At 40.0% G+C, this 23,018-nt stretch overlaps 2 long non-coding RNA genes and 1 pseudogene across 2 annotated transcripts; 1 reads left to right on the top strand and 2 right to left on the bottom strand.

The window, feature by feature from the left end:
- Positions 1 to 3,463: 3,463 nt before the first annotated feature.
- LOC116928697 lies at positions 3,464 to 5,201 on the bottom strand (annotated as a pseudogene).
- Positions 5,202 to 5,426: 225 nt separating this feature from the next.
- LOC123467605 lies at positions 5,427 to 6,436 on the bottom strand. Its single transcript, XR_006641815.1, has 3 exons — positions 6,195 to 6,436; positions 5,960 to 6,117; positions 5,427 to 5,771 (listed from the first exon to the last, which is right to left on the bottom strand). It is a non-coding gene; the product is annotated as an uncharacterized LOC123467605 (long non-coding RNA).
- On the top strand, positions 5,648 to 6,165 carry LOC123467606. Its single transcript, XR_006641816.1, has 2 exons — positions 5,648 to 5,840; positions 6,070 to 6,165. It is a non-coding gene; the product is annotated as an uncharacterized LOC123467606 (long non-coding RNA).
- Positions 6,437 to 23,018: the final 16,582 nt, after the last annotated feature.

Genomic DNA, 23,018 nt, shown 5'->3' with positions numbered 1-23,018 from the left:
CGGATGTTGAATTTCAACTATCCGGTTCCCGGGTAATGGTCGACGTCGTGGTCTGCTATGACCAACCAGGGAGTATGGAGAATGCCTACCAGCGGAAATATGATAAATATTCTTCGCATGGGAGGATTCTCCCCCTGGTTGTCGGGTCTCTTGGATCATGGTACCCCAGGAACGACGAAATCCGTTCGATTCTAGGAATCAACGGAAGATCCTGGGGTGCCTTCCGATTCAAGGCCCGATTGGCAGCGATCCAGGGATCAATGGAAATGGTGTGTGCCCCTTTCCATCATGGTGCACCAAACCCCGAAGCTAAGGATGTCCCCCCTTTTCCCGTAGAAACTCCCTACCCAGTAGATTAGTAGATTCTTTCCCATATATTTTATTTATGTAATTTTAGTAATATTTTAAAATGCACCCACCTCATACATGTTTATTCCCCTTCCGGAAAACCCTCCATAAACTAACCACTGTGTCAATCTATGTATATATTACATGTCATTTTCGAACAATACAATCGAATGGTTGTAAAATACTTGAGCTTTTTTCGATAACAAATCACATACAGGATTTTTAAGAAGTCAAGATGATGTTGAACTTAGGTTAAACCAGAAGTGTATAAATTGAAATTAAACAATTTATGCTAAATATTTTTTGAATTTTAAACTTCAGCATGATTTATTAAGTTTAAAGTAGTTTTTTATTACTTGAAATTAAAATCCTATCATAAGTATACTTGCTTTGAATATTATGAAATGCCGAATAAATTTTTTTTCTGTAAGTTAATTTCCAATGGCTTGATTCCCGTAAGCTAAACGGAAAGCCTGTGCAAACAAACTCACGACTTACATAAATTTTATTCATTTTTGTAATAAATTTAAAAATAAACCATCCGGCAAATAGATTTATTTAGATAGAAAAATTTGAACACGGTTAAGTTTTCCCCTTTTGGAAACAAAGAAATTTTGACAATTAATAATGAAACTTAGTGATCGGCCCCAATTAGTTCTAATCGAGTTAACCGCCCCGCACCGATAAAGTGCATTCGGGGTTGAATTGAGGTGCCACTTTTCAACCGGGGCGGTGCGGGGAAAATTTTGAGGTTAACCTGTTGCCCCAAAGCAATAAAAAAAAATGCCGTTCTTTCGGTTTCAGAGTAAAAATCGGGGCAAGCGGGTAGAACGAGTTATTATCGGGGTTGTTATTGGATAGATCGGGGGAAACAGTCAATCGATAATGTTTTTTGCAATGATGAATCGATTGATTGCAATCCAATTGATTGCAAACCCCAATTGAATTCGGGGAGAAGAATTTTCCACCCTGAGCCACGTCTCGATGGCCCGAAATGAGAAACCTGATTTGCAAAAAAGCGCCCCGATTGGCTCGAGGCCGATCCTTAAATGAAACAATTGAAAATCTTCTTGGCTGTTGGAAGGAGGTCCGTAGAATATAATTTTCGCACATCCATTGCACTTCCAAGGTGACTAGCCGACGGACATCCCTGGAACTACCCATTGAGTACATAGATATCTAACGGATGTTCGGCCATGATTCGGACATCCGACGGCAGAAATGTGCTATATGGGTTAACTGAAGCAAGAAACAGAGATACTCTTTTCCAGCTTTCTCACACGAGGCAGAACACAGACGCTATACAATCCAAGTCCAAAACGATCGTAAACGTTGCCAAGTACTGTTTGATGAACTAAAAAAAAATGAAAATGAAAATTATTCAAAAAAATAATACAAACTGCTTACAAAATTTATTGAACTAGCCATCTAGTGAGCGAAACGTTAACTCTGTCGTAAAAGGGAGTGAGCAAATTTCCCCACACTGAACAAAGACATGATAATAACGAAATTTTCTAAGTGTTGATAGAGAGCCAAAAGAAAAGAAATGGGACGGGCTAGGAGCATCGACGGGGGACAAACGAAACATAGCAGAAAAACAGAAGTACTTCTTTTTCAGGGGATTAGATTTGAACATCTACTGGATGAATTCGTCGCAGCGGTGCCATTGGTACGGCTTTGGAGCCACTATATGGAACAACAATTCCTATCTGGGATGCAAGAAGCCGTTGCTTCGTAAAGCGAACATTCAGAAACGTTTAAAATTTGCAAGAGAACACGTTAATTGGACAACTCGGCAATGGGATAAAGTTTTATTTACTGATGAAACAAATTTTTGGAACTCACAGGCGGACTTTTGTTCGACGAGCACCAGGTGAACGCTATAATAACGAGTGTCTCGTTCCAACAGTCAAGTTTGGTGGAGGGTCTGTAATGTGTTGGGGAGCCATTTCTTCAAAGGGAGTACTCCCGTTGCACTGAATTGATGGCATAATAAAGAAGGAAACTTACCACCAAATTCTTATTCGCAAAGTATATTTTAGTATTTTACTTGTTACGATATAGTTGTTAAATATTCGAATTCTTAGGCAGTTCCTGGAGGTCTCAGCTTGCTTGGGGAAGGGTTTATTTTTCAGGAGGACAATGATCCCAAGCATTCGTCCAATCTTTGTTGCTCTTATTTAGATGGAAAAGAGAAATTGGGTATTGATATATTTTTTTAGTTTTTTTTATTGCTATACTAATTACGTTCTCTTAAAAAAGGTGTTCTTAAAAGGATGGTATGACCACCACAAAGCCCTGATTTAAATCCTATAGAGCAAGTTTGGGATTTCATGAAATCGAGATTAGAAGAATCAAATAAAGTAACGAAGAAAACTATATGGACCAAACTGGAGAAGGCGGGGCGTCAAGTGACACCTGAGCTTGTCAAGAAATATATCAATTACTATGAAAGATCGTTGCCAGGCCGTTATTTTAGTGAAGGGTGGCCACACCAGATATTGATCTTAGCTATGTTTATTTATAAACTAACCGTTAAACCCAGAATAAATGAAATATTGATTTTCATTAACTGATGTCGTTTTTCATTCAAAATCCCGCCATTGAACTCTTTGCTTTTTGTTCAGAACATTGCGCGGGCGCCAGCGCCCCTACTGACTGGAGGAGAAGTAAGGACTTTCGCCCCTAATTTTTGAAGGGAGTAAACTTCAAGGGATAAGAAAGGGAGCTGAAATTTTTTTTTTTCAAAAAAATTTATTCGCGGTTCCATTCATTAAATGACGCAACATCTTTTGGTATTAAAAAAATGTTTCAGCGCTAATCTAAGTATTAATTTTCTTTTTTTGAAAAAGCCGGTTTTAACACTACGCTTATGGAGAGAAATGCGCGTGTACTTAATATATGAACGAGGGTGTAGGGACGTGGGGGTAAGTCCTACAATAATGTGAAGCACACATATTTTGTAGGTCATTTTCTCTCCTCATCGGGAAAAAAAGAAGAAAAAAATCTATCTTTAGCCGTAAAAAATTTATTCCAGTTTTTGTGAAACTTATAGCGCCATAAGAAAGCACGCAAAACGAAGGGAGTGTTCTTAATCGGTTGGTGGGTACTGTACCAAGAACAGCTTTAACTATAGCTGTTCCTTTTAAGTTATATTTTTGGTTTGCACCCTTTTTTATTCCGAGCACGTTGCAGTGAGCTCTGCAGTCGATTTTTGTTAACGCGGACCAAGCTCTCTTGATGGCATCTCGTCCATTGGCACCGCCAATTGATTTGACAAACTTCACCTAATAAAATTAAAATGTATTAGTTTTATCCAGAATGAAATATCGCAATGGGTTAAAATAATGAAGAGACTTACAAGGGCATTACATTTCCCAGCATTCGTTAAAACTTCGCATTGAAAGAAATAGTCTTCCACACTAGTAAGTGGGATCTCGTCAAGTTCTACTTGTTTTACCTCTTGTAGTTGATTTCCTTCGATTTTTTCTTCGAAGACACGCAAATGTTGCTTAATACCCTTAAATTCTTCCATACATTTGAAGAACATTTTCAAAACACCATCATCAACCTTATTGGGAAGAGGGACAGACTCAAGCGATGTCAAATTGTGATTCTGCGTTGGACGAGTGTGGTTAGTAATCTATCTCAGTGGCATCGTAGCATTTAACGCAGGTTGTGCATGCGTTTTTCGAACTACATCAACTGTTTTCGATGATAAGACTCCAGGTTGTGTGTTAATTCTGTCAACTCTTGATTTTTTGGGGTAAACACCCCTGACGCCAGGTTGTGGAGACAAAACAATACTGCTACCGGGCTGAGTCTGGCTAACAGCACAATGTGCAGATTTTTTAGCTGTTGGATAAGCAGCTCTGCTTCCAGATTGCGTTGGATAAACACCACTGACTCCAGATTGAGTTGGGTAAACAGCACTTGCTCCAGATTGAGTTGGGTAAACAGCATTTGCTCCAGATTGAGTTGGGTAAACAACACTCACTCCAAATTGTGGATTACTGATTCCCCGTCCACAGTTTGTGTTGTTTCAGAAGCAGAAGTTTCACTATCATTGTCCATGGGGAATTGCGAATCCTCATCACCTAGAAGAAATACGTTTCGAACCAATATTGATCACAGACTTCACTATTGAAGTGTAGAACAATTTAATTATACCTAGATTGCACCTTACGAATCGTGAATCGGTCAATGTTGTTGCTGCTTCACCAATAATTAAGTTCTGAGATGCGACATCGATGTTCGGTGTGGTTGTTAAAAAGCTGAGATCAGGAAAAGCTTGGTTTCCTGTACAATAAATAACACGACAAATTAAAGTGACTGATGTGCTAACATGCAGCACATTTTGGCAATAAAAATTAAAAGAAAGATTTTTAGGTAACTACTTACCAATAGTGTGAGGTTGCTTCGTTGAATATGTTTGAGACTGATCAGCACTATATTTCACTAGTTCCCCTCCTAAATAAAAGACAATACATAATTTATGTGCTACGATAATTGTTTCTGTTAACAGTTCAAATATTCAATTACCAACTGTGGGAGGTGACTTTGGTAATGCAGATAGCAGTTGAATTTTAGAAGTTAATTCTTCATTACTGTCATCCTCTGAAGAGTTCACATAGTCTGGTGAATATCGTGCTGGATGTCCAATTTGGGCCAGGATACTGTCTATCCTTTACTGGCTTTTCCCAGTTACGCGATTTAATTAGCGTTGGATAGGCGCAATACAGCTTGTAACCAAATGCATACAACCAAAAGTCTGGAATCAGGGCTGTTTCTAATCTTTCCTCGTTGAAATCGTGGACAACCATGTCAACTATTGCAAATTTTCCTAGATACATTGAATAAGAAATTAGTAAATTGTATTTTTACGTCACTTGAGTTACATTACGTCTTTGTAGGCAATCGTAGTCTCGGACATCTTTCGAAATAACTTTTAAAATTGATAGACCAAAACACTTTGCAAAATAAAATGGTGGGCGAGTCTTCTTAAAACGATTCGTGTCGGTAGTAAGGTTAAAGTTTTCCTTCTTTATGCCAATAGACGCGTGAATGTATACGAAGAAACTCATCCAGATTGGGCTCCTACTATATTTAAATTTATGAGCCACAGTGCAACAAATGTCTCTCGTTACAACAGATTTAAAAAGAGACTTGCTGTAAATGAAAAACCAATCGAGACTGGAATCAAACATGACTTATTCATGCAGGTAGCATACTGATAAATGAACTATTGTTGTATCGACCTCATAACAGTTTATATAATATTTTAAAAAATATGGAATTTTTCCAGTGAAGCAACTGAATTGTCAATTTCAGACATAAACATGGCTGACGTATTATCTTCAACGATGATCATTGATGTAGAAGATCAGGAAAACTCTGCCAAATTACTTAGTCAGCTGAGGAACCTTGAAACAGAAAACACGGAGCTAAGAGAGAAAAATCTTTGCGCTAATAAGGAACTGGAAGCAGCAAAGGTAATGATAAGCGAGTTGACAGCGAAACTTCAAATCACAAGTGAAAAGTTATACGAAGCAACCGATGGGAAGGCCAGGAAAACTCTCTTAACTCAATCGAAGATATCAGAAAATATTACCCGATTCTATACTGGTTTGAATTCCTTCCCATTTACAGCAAGTCTCTTTTTAACTCTGTTGTAACGAGAGACATTTGTTGCACTGTGGCTCATAAATTTAAATATAGTAGGAGCCCAGTCTGGATGAGTTTCTTCGTATACATCATCACATGGTTTACCTTCAATGAACAATATATACCATGTAATTACTTGTAACTAGAAGAGAATGATAAATAAGGAAATGTAAGCTACTTACCTCCATGAAAATGGTAAGAACAGATCCTTGGTTTAATTAAGTCATGTGAACACTTTTGCTTTGCATTATTAAGCCAAGCAAGTCTTCTTTTTAACTTTTGATCATTCAGTTCTTTTGAAAATCTAACACTAGTTGATGGCAAACAGAAGAACTTAACATGTCTAGCACTTAATTTCCTACTATTATTCTTGCAACCGTGAATAAAGCAAATAGTCATCTTGACAGATGAGAATGGCGGCCGACTAATTTAAACTGAGACTAGCCGACGAGCTTATGTAAACAACCCCGGAAAAAAATTAAATTAAAATATATACCATAGTTTTTCAGGAATAAAAAAAAACAAGGTACTAGCTAGAATGATGACTTATCAGAAAAATAAATAATAAATAGAAAAGACTAGTTATTTCTCACTTAATTATTTAATTTAAAAAGGGTCTCCATAAGAAGCCTGTGTTAATTTTAGGCTGCCTTACCACAATCGAGATTTTAGACCATTTTGAAAACTGACAACTCAGCATTCGTTCGTGGTCTATTTCTCTTTAAATATCAAACAAGTTTTATTCTGTGCTTTAAAAATGTCGAAAAAGCGTATGTTAAATTTTATATCGTTAATCGGTGGAAAAGAACAAAGAAAGGTCAACGTAAAACCTAGACAGCAACGAAATAGGCTTATGGCTCAGATGGAAGAATATTTAAATGACTTACGCCCAAAGGTTTTTGCCAAGTATGTATAGTCACTACAACCCACATAACAATTTAATGCAGGAACTCATCCTAAATCTGTCTTACTAGGACGTGCAGTACTGGACATTTCTTTAAAAGCCACGTTCCCACAATTACCAGTGTAACGTTGTGGTTCAGTTTTGTAAGAATTACGTACACTACATCAAATAATAATCCAGACTTTATTTTTCATTACGTAGCGATTGGTTAACAAGAAGAAGCTCAGTCTACGATGCGGGAGTCCAATGATCGAAGTTCATAATAGTTATGTTTCTCTTCTGGTATTTTGATCAAAGAGCGCAAGGTGTAGATTTATTAAATGCAAAATTTTATTCAAAAATTCATTTCTTAATGATGGAAGCCAAAACTATTTCACTGTGTCTGTGTAATGTTTCAGTATAAAAATATCCAATTATAAATGAAAGTTGCGTAAATGGTAGACTACTCAACTGGCATGCGGGATACTCGTGTTCAAATTCGATGGTAGATAACTCCTTTTTTAATTGTTTTTTAAGAGCAAAAAGTCGTCCCAGTGAACGCCAAAATGAGAGCTTAGGTGACCATAAAAATACGTGTATTAGAGCAGTTTTTGCCGGTCATCAACACCTGCTAAAATCGTCTTTAATTCGTCATTGTAGGATTTCAGGACAGAATAAAGAAATCCTAGTAGTGCCGTTAGGATGAATAAATATCCTTTAAAAGACGTCAGTGTGCTGTTTGGGTAGATTTCATCTTCAAATCCGTTCCTAAACTGTGTGTTCATTTTAGGTGCTGATATTGATTGTTGTATTCACACATGCTATGAACGTTAAGTTAATTTAAAAATTTAAGATTAATTTCTTCGCACAAAAATAACATAAATACAATGTTCAAAAAATCAACGTGGTTGTACACATTCATTTTTTACTATCATATAACGTTATAAGTATGCGGTGTTTTAGTAGGTTCAAGACGTTGTAAGACGACGAAAAAAACGTTGTGCGTAAGACGTTCAAGATCAGAGTATCTCAAGACAATTGTACTATAGAAAAATGGGATCTTAAGAAGACGTCTGTGCAAGGCAAATTTTGGACAATTTTACCAGTGAAGTTAACGACCGAAAAATGTATGTACTTCCATGTTGAATTGTAATCATAAAGTGTGGATATTGTTTTTCCTACACCCTTTTGTTTTCGTCTGTTCACCCTTTTGTTTTCGTCTGTTACTGGGCGTGCTAGCTTTTCTGAGAAAACAAAAGACAAAGAAAACGTTGGTCTGGTGTCAAATGTGTGTTTTTCTTGTACGTTGTAATTCAGTCTTGAAGATCAAGAGCGTCTGTAATATTCTTTCGAATTCTGCTAGTGATTTTTGTGTTGTCTACGTGTAAGTATAAAGATACTCATTGTAATAAATGAATGAAAAACTGATTCCTCGTTTATATTTTAACATTCCACACATAGCAACGGGTTATCATTATGACATCTCAATTATGTCCGGTTGTCCCAAGTGGAGATGTCCTAAGGATGTCTTTAAAATAATGTTTTGGACTCCTTCGTTTCGTCCAAATGTCCGGGACTAGTACTATCTTCAAGACGTTTATCAAAACAGTTTGAGGACAACGTTAAGTTGTCTTTTAGATATATGAAAGGAATCTTTATGTCGTCTTTATGTTTCCTTAAATTTGTTTTTGCCATATAAAAGATCTCCTAAAGACATCCCTATGATATCTTTCTGACTTCTTAAAGATATCCTTCTGTCATCTTTCTGACTACTTAAAGACATCATTAAGTCGTGTTTATGATTCTTTAAAGAAATGTTTTTGCCATCTGAAAGATTTCCTTGAGACATCTTCATGATATCTTTTTGACTACTTAAAGATATCCTTATGTCATCTTTCTGACTACTTAAAGACATCTTTATGTCGTCTTTCTGATCACTTAAAAATATTTTTTGTGTACCTAAAAGATTTCCTGAAGACATTTCCGTGATATCTTTCTGACTTCTTAAAGATATCCTTATGTCATCTTTCCGATATCTTACTTTTGGTCATCTTTTAACATACTTTTGAACGTCTTTAAAGATACGTTTGGACGTCTTTAAAAATGCTATTGGACGTCTTTAAACATATACTTTTGGCCGTTTTTAATCATATTTTTAGACGTCCTTCAACATTATTTTGTCCGTTTTTTAACCTACTCTTGGACGTCATTTTCTATCCATTTGGAAGTCATTTAGCTTTGTGGAAAACCAGTAAAGTTAAAGACTGAAAAATTTATGTACTTCCACACATAGTGACGAAGGGCAGTAACACCTTGTTTTTCCAGATACAGGAAAGAGGTTCTCTCTGGATTTGAGAGTCCCTACGGTGTTTGAGGCTAGTACTAACCAGCGGCTCGGCTCGTAGAGGCCGGCTCGATGAGGTGAAGAGCCGTCGATCGACGGCTACGAGATATAGGTCTAGCCGGCAGTTGAGGATGAAGAGGCCGGCAAAAGAAGACGATAAGAGCCGGCGTGGAAATGAAGGGAAATGAATGAAAATAGTGACCGACTATTGGGGCGAAAAGTGCCGGCAAGATGCGGCATTGCTCGCCGATGATTTTGTTCGATGAAAATGGGTTTACACGGATTTTAATGGTCACCAAAGCTCTCATTTAAGTCTTCACTGGGACGACTTTTTGCTCTATAAAAAAACCGCTAAAAGCATTATTGTGCCATCGGATTCGAACACGGGTCTCCCCCATGACAGTCGCGTAGTCTACCATCTACGCATCATTAATTAATGATAGAGGTATCTTTAGACTGGAAAATAATACAGTGAAATAAATTTTTGAATAAAATTTAAAATTAATAAATCGACACTTTGCGCTCTTTTTCAAAATACCAGAAGAGAAACATAATTGTTATGAGTTTCGATCATTTGACTCCCGCATCATAGACTGAGCTTCTTCTTCTTAACTAATCACTTCGTATCGAAAAAAGCAATTCTAGATTATTATTTGATGTGGTGTACGTAATTCTTACAAAGTTGAGACCCAACGCTTCACTGTTAATTGTGGAACAGTGGCTTTTAAAGAAATTTGTCAAAATAAACCGTCTTCTGAGGGACATGATTTATTAAAAAAAAAAACCTTGGCTTAAGCGCGTCATTATAACGTCCTTTAGCGGTCCGGTACTGCACGTCCTAGTAAGACAGATTTAGGATGAGTTACTGCATTAAATTGTTATATGGGAAGATATTCTTGGATTACAGATGAACGACAGGAATACGAATAGGAATCTTGTTGGTTTTCCTATCTTTTCCCAATTACAACTACGTTATTAGGGGTATTTACAAAATCATACATCACAACAATGGACATGTTTTTAAGAAACATAGAGTTGTCTGCCTCATCATCACATTTCAATTGTCTCAGTCCTGGAATGTTTACTGATCTAAATTGAAAACCGATAACATTTTCCAAAATTGGGATACTACTGTGTCCATCAAGAAATTCTTTTTCGTTGGAGGTTGAAATTTTTCGTGTGATAAAGCTATGATTTTGGATTTCTTCTAAGAGACGTTTAACAAGCTGTTGAAGAGGTTTGTTATTTTTCTTAAGGTACCTTTTCATCTTTCCGTAATAGTCTTCAAAGCGATAGGCACTGAAATTATCAAGCAGCCCGAATTTTAAGACGTCGGAAGACAAATGAAACAAAGCATGAATGTTGTAAAACATAAACAAATTCGAATAATGCGCCTGTGATTGGGTAACGAAACGGGAAAGTAATGCATTGTAAGGGATACTTATGGAAAAAGCAATTTAGGACAATATAGAGATGTCTTTAAGATGTCCTCTAAGGGATAGTTATGGACAAAGTCACAAGTGGTCGAGCTTATCGTGGCAGCAAACCGTTCCACCACGCACGTTGCTTACGACTCCGCCTTGCGTAACTGGACGGATTGGTGCTTGGCAAGGAAAGCTGATCCCTTGTCAAATGCTCTGATGCCGGTGTTGCGAGTTTTTAGCCCACCTGCATCGGTGGGTAAGTCCTACAACACAGTAAATTTACATAGGTTTTTTGTATCTATAACTTAAGATCCCTTGGAGCACGCAAAGATCGGCATTCATCCACTAGTAATCAAGCTGCTGAAGGGATGTTACAACCAGAATCCACCAAACCCTAGATATTCTAGCTTGTGGGACCCAGAAGTGGTCCTAATTTTCGTTAAAGAGATGCACAATAACGATTCCCTGGGTCTACCATCACTATCACGGAAGTTGGCCACATTGCTGGCATTGGCCACCCTCATGCGAACTTCTGAACTTGCGGCAATCGTCCTTAATTCCATCAGGGTGGAATCAGGAGTTGCATTTTTTTTTCTAAATCATCCTAGGATAGTTTAACTTTTTAATAGTTGTCCGGTAGTCTGTTTATACATTTCTAGGACAACAACAAAGCGTTCAGGAACGGGTCTTATTTCGCTATTTCTTTCCCTAGTAAGCCCACATAAAGCAGTTGTCGCAGGCCGAAGATTCGTACTTAGAGTGACTTTAAAATCACCCTTAGGGGCGAAACGTAATATTTCTCATGCAATTGTAATTGCACGTGGGAATTTAATGGAGTAAGACCCGAAGTGTTATTATTTTCACTTCCTCAACCACCCAATGTTCTTTTCCGGTTATGGGTAGCAGGCTCCGCTATAACCTAATGCTTATTTATAATTCTCTGATTTTTGTTCCGCAGAGGAGGAAGAGGACGTGGCCGCGGAGGATCACAGAGCCACCACGGCCAACACGGTCGGCCAATCTATAAGCTGCACTGGTCCAGACCGATGCAGTCAGAAGAGGGTTTTTTGTTTTGTTTCATATTGGTTTTTGTGATCTTGTTTATCCGTACTCTCATCGATTTGGAAGTATATTTATTTTTTCCAACAGTTCATTCGCAAAAAAGTCTGAGGTGGCGGGGCGGAACAAGGTTATAAGTAAATGTGTTTAAAGAGTTGGTAAATAAAAGGTCTACCCCTTAGGGTCTTATTCCATTTAATTTACACATGCAATTACAATTGCCAAGCTCGAATTTAGACACAAGAAAAGTTCTTGCTAATTCCGGACACAAAATAATTTTTTTTTCATGTTGTAATTTCAGGGGCAAAGAAGGTTTAATATGAAATGTAATGAGCAAAATTAAACGTAAAAGGGGAAATGGGTTATTTAACTAAAAAAACATATAAATACAATAATCCCTGAGAAAATGCAAAAGTAAAATCTAGTCGTTTTGCTTGCGGGCGAGCTGTCTAGATTGTGAACTAGATACTAAGCTGGCTCTTTGACAGCACAAAGAATATCAAAGGAAAATGTATGTATCCTTTAAATAATTGTATCAAAATATAGAAAATGAACAACTCTTCAAAATGCGTCTAAGTATGCCTAATGACGTGCCAAATTTATCGTAATATCAACAATATAAAAAGACACTTATCTCTGCTAATTCCGGACGGACAATGCAAATGTCGGACACATTTTTGAAAAAAAAAATAAAAATAAAAATAATATGCTGATATTTTTACATCAGTCTACGCAGAATTTCAAGACAATTCGATTAGTATGTTTTTATGTTTTTTCAACAAGGTTCACAAGTGTGGACCTTGAATGTGTAGACTTATAGCTTCTGTACATTCTCGCCACAGCCCAGCTCCAGCACGTTCACGTAGTAGCCCCTTCCAGCAAGAGAGCAGTTTCTCCGGTGAAGCAGATGCAGACAAAGAAGCGCTTCAACAACTTGAGTTGGCCAGAAGGAATAATACGACACCGGACAAAGGACGAGTGAGAGTCCGTAGGTGGGTTGAAGGACAGCAGCTATGCAGACAGGAAGATTAAGCCCCTGACGCATGGATTGACCTCTACCGTGAAAGCCGATTGCAGACCACCTAACGAGAGTTTTCTGGCGCGTTCTCTTGCATCAAAGCTGAGTTGGGAGATTTCAATGAAAAGGCGTTGGAGTGGTTTAGTTGGATAGACTTTTTTTGCACCCTGGTGCACGATACCCCGAAGGCCTCGGAAGAAAAAATGGCGATAATACAAAGGCATCTGCAAGGTGACGTGTTGGACGTGGTCTATGGACTCGGAGGGGGAGAATCTGAATATGCCGAAGCTTTGGGCAACTTAAAAGAGAATTACGGAAGAAGAGACGTCATGGGCACTGCCTTGATGCAAGTACTGGAAAAACTCAGCATTTACAAGCAGGATCCCAGCTCCTTCCGAAGTTTTGCTGAGAAAACCAGTACCTTCCGTTTCCACCTGTCAAGAATTGGAGAATCCGTGAGGGTGGACGTGATCGAACGTATATGTTTGAAGTTGCCCTTTGCTGAATGGTTGGCATGGAACACCGATCGGGGAGGTGATTTGGAGTGGCGTTCTCTGAATGAGTTTGGCAATTGGCTATGTCAGAAAGTTATGGCTTATTAAAACGCCTAAACCATAGCCGCAGATTAGTCCCAAGATTCTCAACCACGACCGACGGAGAGGTTTGCTACAAGATCGCATGCGGCCAATGCTGACAGTAGTTGGAATCTGAGTGGCAGGAAAGCAGCCACACCCTACTATTGTTTCAAATGCTAAGGCTGACCTGACCTGACCAGTAAAGACAGGCTGCTCTTTTGTATGCTGCATAAAATAGGCTTCAACTACTTCGGAACTCATCATGCATCACGAGAATGTAAGATAAAGAAACATTGCAGCGTCACTGGGTGTAAGCACTGGCATCACGTTTTTTTACACGACGAAAACGTGAGACCGGAAAACGGCTCCAGTTCGGTGACTGCTCAGTGCAATGCGACGCAAATCAAGACAGCGGTGGGGAGGGTCCAAGCGCAGGTGTACAACGTCAACGGGAATATCGTACTAGCCAATGTTTTCCTGTATTAAGAAAGCGACAGCACACTCTTTCGAGAAGGTTTCATCCGGAAGCTGAGATTGGATGGGACACCACACATGGTCTCAGTCGACGGTGCCGGAGGCATGAGAAGTAAATATGCATCCAGACGTGTACAAGTACGACTCCGTTTGTCCGATAGAGAAGAAGTAACGCTGAAGGGTTTTACCCTACCTTCAGTGGCGAGTTCAGCACCTGTACTGGATTGGAGCGTGCTGAAACAGAGGTGGAAAAATCTTCGAGACCTTCCGTTACAGCCAAGCGAAGGGAGAGTAGATATTTTGTTGCGGAGTGATCAAGCTCACTTCGCGACTGCCCTGGAATCCCGAATTGGCAAGAAGCTCGAGCAAACTGCAATACTTACACGGTTGGGTTGGATCGTACGTGTAGTCCTCAGTAGTGGACTCCTGGAAGCAGTAGTTAAGAGCCATACCACTTTCGCAGCGGGCGAGGAAGTAGACGTTCTAGTTCAGCAGATGAAACGATTTTGTGACAGTGAAGAATTCGGTACCGAACACCAGATACACGGCATGTCTGAATCGGAGAAACAAGCAGTGCAGATACTGGAGGCAGGCACCCGAAGATTGGACGTGGGATCTTAGGTTCCTATTACGTGGAAAACCGGGGAGCCGAGCCTTTCCAATAACCGAAGTCTGGCAGAGAAAAGGATGAAAACTCTGCTATGCTGATTAATGCCGAAATAGCCAGTTTTTTTTCGGCATTTGTTAAAAAGAACTTTATTTTTTTGTAATTTGTTATTAGTTTCCACTTCCGACGAACATTTGCATAGATCTTCCCATACCATACCGTAAATCACCACGTGCGTGCACGTTATTCTCACGTTTTTCTGTTCATTTCCGTGGTTGTTCCGATTCTAAACTTCTTTCTACCTTAGGGTAGATGCTAAGTTGGTTTGGTGCACTAGGTTGGCCTTGTCGTGTTTGATGTCTTTCAATGGTCAGAGGTGTGGTTGCAGTCATCCTTACGAACAGTTGTTCTATCACTTCTTCTGGGGCATAGACTGTGTCCGTGATCATCGATGTTAATTCATGCAATTCTTCGGCGTTGGTTGCATATCTTGTTTTGTTTTTTTCTATAATCTTTGTGAAAGGATTGCACACGATGAAGATTCGTAAGCACACGAGGAATAGAATAAATCGTATGACAGACAGGATTGGGATTACAGGATTGGGATTTTAAATGTGTGGAACCATTATTATCTGCGTTTTCAATTATTCCTGGTATCTCATCCGATCGGCGTCGAAGTCTACCACAGTTAGTTGTTTGTTTAATCAATGGTATGTTACGCAATTTTCGTACGATTCTTTTGCATTTTTTAATAGGTTCCAGGCGATCATCCCCAAGTAATATTTCCGCTGCAGTGATTTGTTTTAAAAGCACTTCCAAATATAGGTGAGTTCATTGTAGTTGTAACTGCTTTTCGTTTTTCTGGTCAAACTTCTTGTATATCTTCTAGGGTTGCGTCAGGTAAATTTTCTATTATATCAGGGTTGGTGTTAATTTGTTTGAAAATCCATTGTTGATTTTCTTTGTTGTTTTCTGCTGCAGCTCATTCCTCTAGTTTTAAGGTTTGATCGACTCATAATGTGAGACACATTTGTGATTCTTGTGTAATTCAGTAACCGTTTTCTTTCTCCAGTATCTATCTGGTTGAATCTTCCGAACAGGTAGCTGCGAATAAGCTGTCTCCCTCAGTCTCAGTGATGCAGATCTTGCTTTTCTGCAGTCGTATCGTTTGGTCTACTATATATTCAAATTCTGACCTTGATGGCAATGGGTTATCGTTTGAGAATTGATTGTAGGCTATTATGGAGTAGCTGCTTCCCGGTTCGTAAATAATATAAACGGTTGTGCTTTTGTTTACTATTTTCCCTTCTTCCTCGATTGATACCGTTTTTCTGTGTCCCAGACTTATGGTTCCCCAGGCATATGAGATACTGTATAGTCGGTTGCCAAGATTCTCATCTTCGAATGGGCTGTTCAGTATGAATGAGACCCTGGAAGAATTGAATGTTTTGGCATGGATTGGTACAATTCCCTGTAGTCGGAATACACTATAGTATTCAGGTTGGTATTCTGTAAGCATGTAGCCAGCGTGTTTTTAAACATTTCGCACAATGGTTTTGTTGCTTCTGCGGGGAACTTCAGGTATGTTAAATGAATTTCTATTACTTTACATCCTATTGGTGCAATCTCTTCATCCGGTTTGTTAAGGAAATATATCTCTATCTTTCCATCGGTGTCGTAGAGAAGGCTGGTACTATCAGTTTCCGGTGTTCTCAGGTAGGGGAGACTGGAGTAAGCCGGGACGATTTTCGTTTTCCCCCTATATCTCCCAAACTAATCATTAAATTAATTTATTATTTTGTTTTTATGTATTCCATACGATAATGTACCCCCCATATTTTTTATATAATTTAATAATAAACCATTTTCCCATATAAGACCTTTAAAGTTTTCTTAGATTTGTGGGAGGAGCCTATTTTGAGGGGTAAGTGAGGACACTAGGGTGGGTGGTGAGGGACGTCCTCCGTTTTCGCCTTAAAATTCATTTTAAAAAATTGTAAAAATTTAAATAGCGTCCCACTGCATAGACTCTATAAATAAATAAATGTTTCAATTTGATTATTGTGTTAATAAAAATTTGTTCTAATATGATAAAAAACCCTTATTACAAGATAGGTGGGGGTTGGGCTTATTGTAATCGATTAATATGCGGAATAATCGATTGCTTGTTATCATTGTAAGGAACAGTAATGGCGTCATGAGCTCGGTGATGATTGATGGGCTTGAAGGCCAAACCCACCCACTAATGTCCCATTTTAGTCAAAAACAGCTGTCCCGATTTCCCGATAAAGACTATTTTTTTAAAACTTTAATATTATCTACAGTAATTGATCGAAAATTATAATTTTTGTTTTTAACAATAAAGAAATGATTAAGCTTCATTTCCGTATTAAATTTACATGCCATTTGTGATTATTTTTTTCTAGAAACATTAAATGGCGGAGACAAAATTAACTAAAAAAAACCGTTTTTTTAGTTTTGTTAATAACTGATACAGTTATTGACAAAACTCACCAAGTTTCATGCCAAAATAGATTGTATGTATCTAAATAACATACTAAAAAAAATTTAATTTTATTAAAATCTACTATTTTTCCCCCTACTGTCCCTCTTGACCCGGTGTCCCGGCATACTCCAGTCTCCCCTATCCATTCTTCAGGAATCTCCAGGTATCCATTTTCTTTTAGCAGTTTCTGCGAGTATGAGCTGTTTGCCGTTTATTCTCCTCATACGATGGTGTTCTGGTTTTGGATAAACGGTCCTTCCTGCTGCGTGGTATTCAACAGTCCGGAGGGGGTTTTCGATTGAACGATCGGGTCTTTCTTGTCGTAGCGTGATATGTTCTGCTACGTAGTTTAGGGTATAATATTTCTTAATTGCGTACCACTTACCTTCGCCTGTGGGAGCTGTAAAACTGAACCCTGTCGGTCCAGCCTGCATGTTATTTTCTCCGCATTTTTTTCATTGAGTTATCATCGGGTTATCAGGTGTGTTTCTCGCGAATAGACTGTGTCGAAGGATCCAATCTAGAACGATCCAGGTTTTTTCTTTGTCTTTATCCATTGTCTACATGTCCATCCTTTCCAAGTAGCTGCTGGTTTCTGCTTGTTCACTAAAGTGTAGGCAGTTGGTATCCTCGGTTCAACCCAAGGTTCATCCCAAGTTCAACCAGTTCATCATTCTGTTTGGACTAAAAATGTCCCAATGCGACCCCTGTATCTACTACCGCCATCTCCATCCGGGGGAGGCAGATGAAGAAATTACCATCTTAATCCTCTACGTAGACGACGGTTTAATTCTGAGCAACCTCAACGCGGTCCTTCTGAACATGACCAGACAACGTAAACTTTTAAAAGTATACGGCAAACTCATTCGTGAGGGTTGCCGAACCTCACCCCTGTTTAGCCCTGACACTTCCCAGCCTGCAAAAGGTCCCAGTACTCTGTCAACGTGCTGACAAGCACGATATATTTTCTCCCTCTTCTGTTTTGAATCTCATGAAGAGAACCACTAAACTGTAAGTTTATCCCCTGAGATACCTTTATCTCAGGTATCTCTGAAATACAATGCTTAGTCAAGCAAAGAATCCATATGTGTGTATGTCAATTAAAATTATAATTTCACGTGGAGATCACGTGACATACGCGTGAGACACACCCCACACTCACCTCCTTCTTGGAAACAAGCAAGGGCGAATGTACGAGTACATTCGACCTTGCTTTGTCTGAATGTTGCGGTAGCATCACAGGACGCTTGCACCTTCTCTGACGCTTCGGGGAAACAAGCAAGGGCGAATGTACTCGAACGTTCGGCCTTGCTTTGTAGTAAATGGTTAAGGGTATCTTCTTCTTTTGTAGAAACAAGCAAGGGCGGATGTACTCGTACACTCGCTTCCATAAATATGTAGGCCACCGCCCGCGGGTTGTACCGCTTCAAAAATACCTTTATGCGCGCCTTTATGGTATATTCGACAATAGAGTAGGAAGGGGTTACATATGAAACCAAAATAATGATGGGATGAGTAATAAATGAAGAAGGGGGGTGGACGAAATATTGATCTTTGCCTAAAACACTGTAACAAAAAATTTTCCGCTAAAATAAAAAACTTTGTTTTGCTGACCCATCCCTCAAGTTTATTTTCTTCCTTTCACAAGCTTAAGTAAACATTCCGTAAAGGTATATTTGAAGCGGTACAACCCGCGGGCGGTGGCCTACATATTTATGGAAGCGAGTGTACAACCGACCTTGCTCAGTAATAAGTCATACGGGTTATCTCGATTGTTCGTAGAAACAGCAAGGGCGAAAGCACTCGATGATTCAGCCTTGCTGTTCGCCTACCATAAATAGGCGGTGTAGTGTCTCTTGAATGCAATGTTCTTACTTGACGTCTTAAAGTGTGGACGTCCTAATACACTCATGTTACACATCACCCCCAAGTGTAACAAATGGTGGAGATGCAGCATTACTAAGGAGACAAGGCAAGGAAGTTTATCTTATAGTATTATTCATTGTCAGAGGCGAAAATCGTTTAGGGGCTCTACCACAAGCGGTGTAACCAACGGGTTGTGCCAAATCTTAAATTGTTGGATACGGAGCCACGTTTTCGGCTGACAGTGGGTAAGACTATTTGGTTTCTATTAGCTTTCTCTCAAGGAAATCGTTTATTGGTGTGACAAGATTTTGAGGTATTGTAATGCAGAAAGACATTAATCATTTTTTTTTGCCGGAGGTAAATGAGAAAGTCATCGAATCGACGTTGGCCTAGTTGTCCAAGGGATCCGAGCAGACGTTTACACCCTTTGCCTCCATCTACGCGCCCGGTACCGGAACAGCATCTGGAAGGAAAAACTGTTGAGCCGGACAGCACAGAGGACGTAGTGGGAAGTGGGCAGCGGGTAATCCAGGCTGAAAAAAGGTTGGAGAGTACTGCGAAAGATCTTGAAGAATCTTACGTAGACAAGAGTATTGAGGCAGTTAAAGAAGGTAGCGAAAAAAGTGAAGACGACGAGTTGGAGAGTACTGCGAAAGATCTTGAAGAATCTAACGTAGACAAGAGTATTGACGACGCACACGAAAGTAGCGAAGAAAGCGAAGAAGAGGAAAACAAGGATAGCACTGACGAGGAGCAGTTATTTGCAGATACCGATAGTGATTCAGGTACTGGCATTATGCCTCCTCAGATAAAGTTTTTGAGTCCCAAGGTCTTTAAGGCAACGCCGGAAGATGACGCCTTCGACTGGCTTGAGCGTTACGAGTCAACGGAAGCGTACAATCAATGGGGCGATACGGAGCTAAGGACGAATTTCAGCATGTACAGTATCCTCCACAAAAAAGAGGCACCCCCCCCCCGGTAGCCCAAAAAATAAAAATTACTTATGAGCGCTAGATGGCATAGTTTTTAATTGCAAAATACAAACAAAAAAAAGCATGCAACTTTTTTTTTATTTGTTTTGACTGCAAAAACGAGACGGTTACCATGATTTCAGTATTTTTTGCTGCGAGCAAAATTTGGAAAACGGAGAATTCGAGAAAAAAGTCGGGGAAAGGCTAACCTCTGAATTGTTACCTTTCCTCCACCCCGACTTTTTTCTCAAGTTTTCCGTTTTTCATATTTTCTCGCAACATGAAAACTTATTGGTTACAGACGATTTTAAAAGACGGATAAAATTATAGCATTTAGAAAATAAATCTAAGAACACATTTAAAAAAATTTTTTTTTAAAGAGCATTTATTTAATTTAAACAAACTGACAAATGAAATATGTTTAATATTTCTTCCACCAGCCGTTAGCTTCAAAGCATAATTTAAGTCTTTTTGTCATTCGCTAATTTTTTACGATAAGCGTCTTTTTCAGTAAGATTTTGCCAAGCGGTCTGTGCATGGGCAAAATCTTCTTCTTTGTTTCGGGAATCTTTCGCGTCCGTCGAAATAACACAGCTTCAAATGGTTGCCATGGTTTCCAATAAGTTTTCATGTCGCGAAAAAATATGGAAAACGGAAAAAAACCAAAAAAGTCGGGGTGGAGGAAAGGTAACAATTCAGAGGTTAGCCTTTCCCCGACTTTTTTCTGGAATTCTCCGTTTTCCAAATTTTGCTCGCAGCAAAACATACTGAAATCATGGCAACCGTCTCGTTTTTGCAGTCAAAACAAACAAAAAAAAAGTGCATGCTTTTTTTTGTTTGTATTTTGCAATTAAAAACTATGCCATCTAGCGCTCATAAGTAATTTTTATTTTTTGGGCTACCGGGGGGGTGCCTTTTTTTTGTGGAGGATACTGTACAGTATCTGGATGGAGCGGCAAGAAAATGGTACCTGTGCTCCACACTTCCGACGGAGTGGCGTGATTTACCCATACGACCGGGGGTTGGCCTCAACGCAGCTGATCTTCCGGCAGTAACTGGAGTCAGAACACTGTTTTTGAAAGAATTTCAGCAATAAAACTACAAGCTGTTCCAGGAAACACGCTTGCGGAACCGGGTTCAAGGTATCGAAGAAGCGACAACTAACTACTATTACGATGTTATTGATCTTTGTAGGGTGGTGGATCCAACAATGGCGGAAGCCACCAAAGTCGGTCGACTACCTTTTTGGGGGATTACGGCCCTCGTTGGTCGAAAAATTGTACCCGTTACAACCCAAAACAGGCGAAGAATTTTTAGAGGCGGCGAAACGGTTTACTGATGCCAAGCTCTTGGCCAATAGACGAAACTGGCCGGACGCGGTGCTCGGGGTGGCAGCAACCAGAGTGGCGGATGTTCCAATTGATTTCATTCGGACCCTTCCAAAACCAGCTCCAACTGTGACTGATACGGAATTATGGAAAGTAATTAAAGAACTGCAAGGTGCGGTAGAAAGTTTGAAGATTCAAGCAAATCCACCTCCGAAGAGACCAGGAAACGAGAAGACAGTTACGTGGGGAGAGTCGGAGAGAATCTACAGAAACAATAACGGAGTACTCAAATGTTACTGTTGTAACGGAACGGGGCACATGGCCCGGAATTGTTGGGAAAATCCGCAATCTGCTCGTTTCCGACAACGACCCTACTCAGGTCCTCCTGGCCCACAGAGAGGGCCGTTGGGTCCTCCCGCGCCAATCAACATCGTGTCCCAGCTAGCCGAGACGACGGCAGATTCATCAACACAGGACGAGATAAAGGAGCAACCTATCCTTAGACTAGATTTCAGCAAGCTGATCAGAGAAGAAGTCACTTTTGGAACACGGCAAGCAATGGCAGTCGTCGACACAGGGGCAGCACTGACAGTTATATCACCGGAGCTGCTACGTGCATCCCAGTTCGTGATGCGTCCATGGGACGGACCGCGGGTGGTGATGGCTAATGGAGAACAAGCAACGTTGATGGGAGCAGCCACCATTTCGGTCAACCACAAAATGGGAACAGCAACTGGCGAAGCGGTGGTATTTGGGATGGACGGAATTGATTTGATTTTGGGCAATGATTTCCTGAAACAGTATGGCAAAGCACAAATCGATTATCGAGAGCCGAAGGCCTCAATTACTTTTGGAGATCAGCCTCTTGCAGCCATTACATCGCAGCGGACAGATCACAAAACACGGTCGGTTAAATTGATTACCAACGCTGATGTAACAATCCCTTCTTTCTCAGTGGCCAATGTGTTGACAGTAGCGCCAGCTTTACAGGCGGAGAACTTTTGTTTCGAACCATCAGGAAAACTTCTACAAACCAAGGGAGTGTCGGTGGGACACGCGTTACTGGCAGCCAAAGTGGATTTCACCCCGTTGGCCAATCTAACGTCGACTAGCGTGTGGATTCCAAAGGGGACGACATTGGGAGTCATCAGTGGCTACGACGGAGAAGTGCTGAGCTGTGGCCTGACGACAACAGAAGAGAACTCTCCAATGACCAGACCACCATCAAAGGAAGAAGTGAATCAGCGGAGGACACTCATAGACGACCTCAAAAAACAAGTCAATCATGGCTTCCGAAAGACAAACGTGAAAAAGTGTTCCAATTGCTAGAAGAGAATTTGGAATGTTTTGCGGCAAACGCTTCGGAAGTAGACCGCTGCAACATATCCGAACACAACATTGAAACGGGAGATTCCCCGCCAATCCATCAGGCCCCGTATGCCAGCGCGTGGAAGGCTAGAACCATCGTGATCGAACAAGTAAAAAGTTTGGAAGAGGCGGGAATTATCGAAATTTCGGACAGCTCGTGGTCCGCACCGGTGGTGCTAATCAGAAAGAAGGATGGAACATGGAGATTTTGTGTCGATTACAGAAAGCTGAATTCAGTCACAGTACGGGATGTTTATCCTCTACCAAGAATTGCGGATGTGCTGAGTCGATTGGAAGGAGCAGAATTTTTTTCCATCCTCGACTTACAAGCCGGATATCATCAGATTCCGGTGAGAGACGAGGACCGTCACAAGACTGCCTTCATTACGGCTGATGGGTTGTACCAGTTCAAGGTACTCCCATTTGGCCTATCGAACGGTCCCAGTTCATTCCAGCGGTCCATGGATATTGTACTGGCTGGACTTCGATGGATAGCGTGCCTCGTCTACTTGGATGATGTCATAGTGTACTCGTCAACAATCGACGTCCATGTCGAACGACTAAGGTTGGTATTGGAGAGTTT

Source organism: Daphnia magna, unplaced genomic scaffold, assembly GCF_020631705.1.
Source record: "Daphnia magna isolate NIES unplaced genomic scaffold, ASM2063170v1.1 Dm_contigs202, whole genome shotgun sequence".
Taxonomy (NCBI): Eukaryota; Metazoa; Arthropoda; class Branchiopoda; order Diplostraca; family Daphniidae; genus Daphnia; species Daphnia magna.
This window is presented reverse-complemented; position numbering and strand designations above follow the sequence as displayed.